The 8300-nt window shown below is 38.1% G+C and overlaps 1 pseudogene; it reads right to left on the minus strand.

Moving 5' to 3' along the window:
• Positions 1-6501: 6501 nt before the first annotated feature.
• Positions 6502-8025, minus strand: LOC149261095 (UNC93-like protein 1 pseudogene; annotated as a pseudogene).
• Between the last annotated feature and the right edge of the window lie 275 nt (positions 8026-8300).

Here is an 8300-nt window from a genome sequence, read left to right on the forward strand (position 1 = left end):
TTCTCCATCCAGATCCTTTCGGCCTCCGAGGGGTCTCAGGCAAGGAGATTCGCTCTCCCCCTTTCTCTTTATCCTTATGATGGAGGATTAGGTAAAGCAATCAATTCGGCCAACGTGGAAGGAAGAATCCAGGGTCTCCAACTAACCCAGGATGGAGACTCAATGATTCATCAACAATTTGTAGATGACACCATGCTACAGGGCACACCCATGGTCAAAGAAGCCAAATCTTTCCAAAAAATTCTGTAAGATTTCTCTATGGCAGCTGGTATAGAGGTAAGCCTCACAAAATCAAAAGTCTTCTTTTTCAACACTAATATTGCTATTCAGAGAAGTCTCTCCAAAATTCTCGGCTTTTAGAGAGACCATCTTCTCTCCAAATATTTGGGAATACCTCTCACTGATAAACCTCTGAGCAAGGAAGTTTGGGAGCCAGTGACTAATAAACTAAAGGACAAAGTCAGCAAATGGACAAGTAGATATTTGAATCTAGCAGGCAGGCTAGTTCTCACAAAGGCAGTCCTACAAACCATTCCAACCTACATGTTTTCAGCTCTGCTTGTCCCAAAAGGAGTATTACAACAAATCAGAAACATTCAAAGAGATTTTCTTTGGGGAAAAGGGGAAGAAAAAAAGAAATTGGCTCTAGTAGCTTGGGACAAACTATGCAAAACCAAAACTCATGGGGATTTGGGTCTCCATGACCTGGAAACTCTCAGCAAAGTTTTGGGGGCAAAACTATGGTGGAGATGGCTAAAGGAAACAAGAAACCCATGGGGAAAGCTCTGTAAACAAAGATATGTAAAGGACTGGCAAGAATGGGACCATATTCGAATGACTGGACATATCAGGGGCTCCCATATTTGGAACAATGATTGGGAGAACAGAGCCTTAGTTCAGAAACAAAGCTTCTGGGAGATTGGAAATGGGAATCTAACCTGGTTTTGGGAGGACAACTAGCAGCAGGAACCGAACTTATATACAGAAGGACTAGATATTCTCAAAGATGATACTGTCAACAAAGGGCTACAAAAGGTTAGTGACTACTGGGATTAGACAAGGAAAAATAGGAAATGGGGAAGATGGAAAGTACTAGTTTACAATGAAGAGACTCCTTTGAAGGCCCAGGCTGAAGCTCTCGTATCAATCCTAGAAAAGAGGAAAATTTTAATGTCAACTTCCACAGACCAACTTAGATGGGGAAGAAACAGTGAGGGCAACTTCAACCTCAAAGAAGCCAAAGGAATTGCCACTGAACATAACTTTTCAAACCCTGATAAAATATGGAAGGACCTATGGCAGAACCCTCATTGGATGAAAATCAAACTGTTTGTCTGGATGGTGCAACAAAAAAATATTCTTATTTGGGAAAATCTTAGAAAGAAGGTTTTGTTGGACCATCTACATGCCACTTATGTGGTCTTCATGAAGAAACGATGGATCACCTTCTCAACCTTTGCATGTTCACCTCAACCTTATGGAACTAGGTTGCCTCTATCTTCAGGCACATTGATAGGGATGAAAGCTACATCTTTAAAACTTTAAAGAATTGGAGGAAAGAACTATCTGAAAATGAGATAATCAACATTGCTTGGACTTTGATTCCAGGTTTTTTTATCTGAAATGTATTGAAAGAACACAACAACGAAATTTTCAATGATAAAGCTGGCCCAACCCAGAACATAATAGTTCAGCTCTTAAAACATCTCAAAGAAACTGTAAACAACCTTCAAAAGTAACCTCCCAAGAATCCTCCATCTCACAAGGAGGCTCGCATTCTTTTGCTTTTGGGCCTCCTGAAGCTTGTTCCCTAGGGCACAATCAGGATTGCAACACACTCAACAGTGGGGCAGGATTACTGGCAACAGGAACCGAACTTGGGAGCAAGAACCGAACTTATGCGGAGAAGGACTAGATATTCTCAAAGATGATACTGTCAAGAAAGGGCTACAAAAAGTCAGTGACTACTGGGATTAGACAAGGAAAAATAGGAAATGGGGAAGATGGAAAGTACTATTTTACAATGAAGAGACTCCTTTGGAGGCCCAGGCTGAAGCTCTCATATCAATCCTGGAAAAGAGGAAAATTTTAATGTCAACTTCCACAGACCAACTTAGATGGGGAAGAAACAGTGAGGGAAGCTTCAACCTCAAAGAAGCCAAAGATTTTCCATTGGACATAACTTTTCAAACCCTGATAAAATATGGAAGGACCTATGGCAGAACCCTCATTGGATGAAAATCAAACAGTTTGTGTGGATGGTGCAACAAAAAAATATTCTGATTTGGGAAAATCTTAGAAAGAAGGTTTTGTTGGACCATCTACATGCCACTTATGTGGTCTTCATGAAGAAACGATGGATCACCTTCTCAACCTTTGCACGTTCACCTCAACCTTATGGAACTAGGTTGCCTCTATCTTCAGGCACACTGATAGGGATGAAAGCTACATCTTTAAAACTTTAAAGAATCAGAGGAAAAAACTACCTGAAAACGAGACAATCAACATTGCTTGGACTCTGATTCCAGGTTTTTTATCTTAAATGTATTGAAAGAGCACAACAACGAAATTTTCAATGATAAATCTCGCCCAACCCAAAACATAATAGTTCAGCTCTTAAAACATCTCAAAGAAACTGTAAACACCCTTCAAAAGCAACCTCCCAAGAATCCTCCATCTCACAAGGAGGCTCGCATTCTTTTGCTTTTTTGGGCCTCCCGAAGCTTGTGTCCCAGGGCACAATCAGGATTGCAACACACTCAACAGTGGGGCAGGATTACTGGTAACCAACACCCCCCCCCCCCGGGGGCTTCTTGAAATGCAACGCAGATGGAGCCTCAAAAGGAAACTTGCGAGCTGCGGGTTACGGTGGAGCTATAAGAGATGACAAGGGGAATATAATAGTAATCTTTCATAGTCATTTAGGGATTGCCACCAACAATATGGCAGAACTAATGGGCATAGAGCATTGCTTAGAGATTCTGAGAGATCTCAATATGCATAACACAATCACAGAGGCAGACTCTGAATTAACAATTAATCCTTTAAAAAAATAACAAATGGCTCAACAGCAGAGAAAGTCTCAAACCACTAGCGACTTTTGTAGGTCTATCATCGTCTTCAACAACATCTAAGAATCTTGAGAACCCTAAGTTTTGTTCATGTGCGTAGGAATGCCAAAAAATTAGCAGATCGGTTGGCGAATGAGGGGGTGCTCCATAAAAAGATAACAGCGGATGCAGATGGGAGCTAACACCCACAAGGAAACTGCATGAGGAATGTCATAGTCTAGCAAATGCAGACAATGAATATTATCTTAGCATGAAGGAGAAGCAGCAATTTGGGAATGAAGTTGATGGAGGACAAGGGTTCATTAAGCAGAAGACCTCAGAATCGACACGAGTGGACATTTCAGACGGACGGAAGGAAGCGAAGAAAAGACGATTTTATTTTTCGAGGAAAACAAAGTTTTAGCGATTAAGGGGTTTTTCGGGCATCCCCAAGCTCATAAGTGTTATTTCATGGTTTGCCCCCGATGCCACTCATCAATTACCACGTGGCGGTGGGAGGTGAGAGAAAAACCACCTATACAGGGTGGGTTTTCCGCATGCTTCTTTGCCGCCCGATATTCTCCTCTCCCATCGGATCCTTCTAGGGAATATCGACGGCCACGGTTCATCGAGCTAGTTGGTGGTGCTATCCTCCGAGTTAATCACAATCTTGGTGATGTCTCGCCCGCTTCTCATGGGTTTCGGAAGTTAAAGTTGGTCGAGAATTATCTCCCTGGGTAGACCCGTTGAACTCTTGAGATGGTATTGTTGAATTTGTTAATAAGTATGTTAGTTGAGATCCCGTTTTAACCCCTCGACAGATCTTTAGAATCAGATCCTATAGTCATAGGTGGCTACAGAGTTTTGTGGGCCCTTGGCCCGATTTTCGAAGCTTGGTGGGGACTGACTCTTCCTGTAGGCCTAAGTGTCGTGATTTGTAACATATATTTGTAACTTTTTAGTTAATGAATGAGAAGAAAACACTCTTGCTTTAGCAAAAAAATAATAATAACAACAGTATACTTAATTTTATATTTTTTTTTTTATCTTTTACTTTTAAGTGTTTTGATTCTTATTAATGTTTATCTACATTTACCATCAATTAACTTTATATAATTGCACTAGTTTATAAAAATATGTAATGTGATAATTTATATCAACTATTTCTTCATTATATTTAACTAATTTCCTTAAAATATATTTTTACACTAATATAAATTCTCATATACAAAATTGATATCTATCTTCATTATACACGTAAACATTATTAGTATTATTACAGATTATTAATACTATTATTATAAATCGTTATATAATTAATATAAATCATTATTAATCTTCCCATAATGAATTTAATCTTCCCATAACATAAATTCGTTATATTCCCTTTGCACTAATCTCAATATCTAAACCTTAAAAAAACGATTAACAATATTTATTCGGGCCTTTCGCAAAATATTCTATGATAGTCCTAACAAGAAGTTAGAAATCTAAATAAATCATATTTTTTTATTAAAAATATAAACAACTTATATATATATATTATTAGAAATTTAAATATATTTACATAGAAATCTAAATAATTCATATTTTTTTATTAAAAATATAAACAATTTATATATTTTTTATTATAAATTTAGATATATTTATATAAATTAAATAGCTCATGAATATTGATAGGCAATATCTTAAATATCAAAACACAATTTAATAATAGCTTTTGATTTTAGACATCTGTGATTTATATTATTATCAAATAGAATTTTAGGAATAATCACATAACTTTTTAAGAATCCGAACCATCTATTATGGTTCATACTTCTTAGATTTCTTAGATTGCTAAATTGAAAAAAACATAAAAATATTTAAACTATAATTTTATGATTGTAAAAACAATTAATATTATATACATTTAAAAATATACAATGGAATTTTTAATGTGGAGATTCACTCCACTTTATCAATGATTCACTTCACTTTACCATAGATATTTTTAATTTCTAAAGAGAATTTGTTACAATATCATGTGTCAATACAATTTTTTTTCAAAACTACATGTCCAAAAAATAACAAGTCATTTCATATGAGATTTGTTCATATAACATTTTTTTAATTAGGCTATTTAATTAAATTGGAAAAAGGATATAACTATTTTGAAGATAAGTTTCAATTTTTAATTTGTGAATATTAATCACATTCTTTTAAAATATTATTAAGATTAAATCCTTACCATTCATTAGTAATTGTACTTTAATCCACATATTTGCTAGTAAAATAGTGAAATTCCTGATATGATTTTGGTAAAAATCTAGTAAACTTTTTTGGAACTCTGTATTATAGCCTGTCAAGCTTCAGAATTTTGGGTGTCCTAGTATTTTTTTATGTTATTGAATCCATTTCCACCTTGAAAAAAGCTGTCAAGCTTCAGAATTTTGAGTGTCCTAGTATTTTTTTATGGTATTAAATCCATTTCCACCTTGAAAATAACATTTAAACTGAAAAAAGAAATTACTGTCAAAATGGAAAAAATTGTGAAAAAGATAAATAACACCTATATATATATATATATATAAACTGTACAAACTAGTTGGACCATTAGGTCGGGGAAAAAAAAATTTGAAAAGCGAAGAATTTAACATTTCTCTGCGCATTATTACACCTTAAAACTGCTACTAAAAATATATGTTTGTCTGTCATGTGAACATGATATTGAGAGGTATGTATCTGATTGCAGCGTGGCAGGGATTTGTTCTGTCCAGTCTTTGCACGCTCAAGAGACTTTACTGATTAAATGCCATCCGATAAAAAGAAAACGATATAGTTATTAACATTGAATCAGAGATTTATTAATTTTGAGAGGTCAACTGCTTTCCTCTATAATACTAAGAGCTTATGCTCAGTATTATAGAGGTTATGCTCAGTACTATATATTTATTAGAGTTATTTGATTCTCTTATAATAATGATTATAAGACGATAGATTTGAACTTTTCCATGAAGATTTTAACTATCCATAATTATATATTTATTTAAGGATGCATAGCTCGTGATTCTATTTACTCTCTTATGACTATGTCTCCTCATATTATAACAGAGCTGTTTGAAATGCCAAACAAGTTCACAGAATGACCATGTTTCCACCATCTCCGACAAATCTGTGCCAACAAATCTGTGCCAGCACATCCCAATAAAGAAAACTTGTTCAATTGCTACTAGAGCAGAAGGCAGAAGACTGGTAAAACCTAGATTCAAAATCTAGATTGCATCCACTTGATCTAAGAAGAAAGTCTATGTTTAAGTAATGAAATGTTAGCTTTGTATCCCAAAGCATTTTTTAACCTAAACCAAAGTGAGTACATTTTTTTTGGAGACTAAATCCAATAAAGCAGACATATATACTTCATAATAAATGCGACAAAGCACACTGTGGACAAAAATCCCATCGAACACAACAGTACACCATGACAAAGCTTCACCAGATGGATTCCCATGGATTCCCAGTCAAGGGAACGCTTGTTTCTTATAAACTGATCAATGCATAGCCTTCTGTAGATGTAGTCAAGGTACAGAACTGTTTCGCTTCAGTTTGATACTTGCTTCGCTTCAGCTTCGTAGCCTGCTTTGGGTTCAGTGGAACTAGCAGTCTCACGATCATCTATAGCCAAGGCAATGAGGATAATCAAGAACGGGTAGCTGATTGTAACAAGACTCCAATTGATTATGAGCTCCTCCAGCAGAGAAACACTCTGTCTGTCCGTATCCCAGCCCACCGCTGTTCCTGCACTCTGCACGGCTTTGAAGAGTCCACTGTATCTGGTCAGAGTATGGGAATCATCTGCCAAAGCTCCGATCGTCCAATAACACAGAGTCTGGAACATGGAGTCCAGTAATCCATAGCTGAAATATAAAGCGAACGGCCCCGCAAAAGCAGCCCCGGAGTCGGTTAAATCGAGCTGCTGCAAGGGCTTATCTCTGCTATATCTCAGCTGATTGGCGAGACCGCCTCCCCAAATTGCAGTCCCCAGTACTGCAACGATGGCCACGCCCAGAAACCCTCTTTTCTTCCTACTCAGGAAGCTGAAATCTAGAACGTACCCGATTATCACAGACCCTAACATCTGAGCACCCCAGAAGGAAACATTGTTGAACCCTCTGGTCCTCACCGTAAAGATCCTGCCATTAACGTTGTTGAATTCGTAAGTGTAAAAAAACTTGCTGGCCCATGCAGCAGGGAAGAGCAGCAGCATCTTCCAGTTGAAGAATAGCTTCATAACCTCAATGGCCTCGGTGCTCACACTGGAGTATTTACGCAGAGTAACCTTGCTGCCATCGCTCCTTATTACTTTGTTGGGTGGAACCAAGGCCAAACTCACAAAAGCCCCAAAGGCCATGAAACAAATGAAGGCTATATAGGTCCAGTCGCTAACAGACGCGGCTTTGCTGTGATAATTCAATATAAATGGAATGAAACCGCCTACGACTCCTCCCAGATTGAATATAACCCAGAAGAGAGAAATGTACCTTCCTTTCTTGTCCCCCGTGGGATACGAGGTCATGATTGATCCCTGTCCGGCCCAGAGCAATCCAGCTCCGACGCCCATAATTCCACCTGCAATAACAGGAAACATTTCATCATGATAATGATTGTAGTAGAGAAAAGAACCGGCGTAGAGAGCATAAGTGCAGCAGCCTGCAAAGATGGTCCCGCGAGGGCCGAGGATGTTGTAGATTCCGCCGGCGAAAACGCCGAACACTGCGAACGTCCCGTACAAGGCAGTGTTCGCATCGTTGGACGCCTGGTCGTTCTGCTGCCCGCTTCCCCCCAATCCGGTGAGGGCGTTGAAGATGCCCGGGCAGCAGAAGCAGACCAGAGACATCATAATCACCTGGGTGAGGGGGGAATTGTAGCGGAACCATTTGGATTGAGGAACCTTCTCACAGGGTCCCTCTTCTTCATCACGATTACCTTTCTCCATCTGTAGATTTCAAAGGAGCTCGATAATCCCAAATACAATTCACTTTCAGATTTTTCTATATGCCTTATAATGGGCTTTGGCAACTCAAATCAAGATGTCTGAGCAGTGAGAAACCCAATATTTTTGGGAATTAGGATCCCTGTGCAAGCCACTGTGATTGGAATTCTGGATTTAGGAGCGGCCCGCCTTTAATTCCAATTCTGAATGGACAACTCAGACCTTTAAATCCTTTCTATTCGGTGTAATCGATTGGGAGATGTAGGGAGTACCCTGTC

This window comes from Pinus tabuliformis, chromosome 6 (genome assembly GCF_031772625.1).
Source record: "Pinus tabuliformis cultivar Carrire ecotype Pingquan chromosome 6, CPIR1, whole genome shotgun sequence".
Classification (NCBI taxonomy): domain Eukaryota; kingdom Viridiplantae; phylum Streptophyta; class Pinopsida; order Pinales; family Pinaceae; genus Pinus; species Pinus tabuliformis.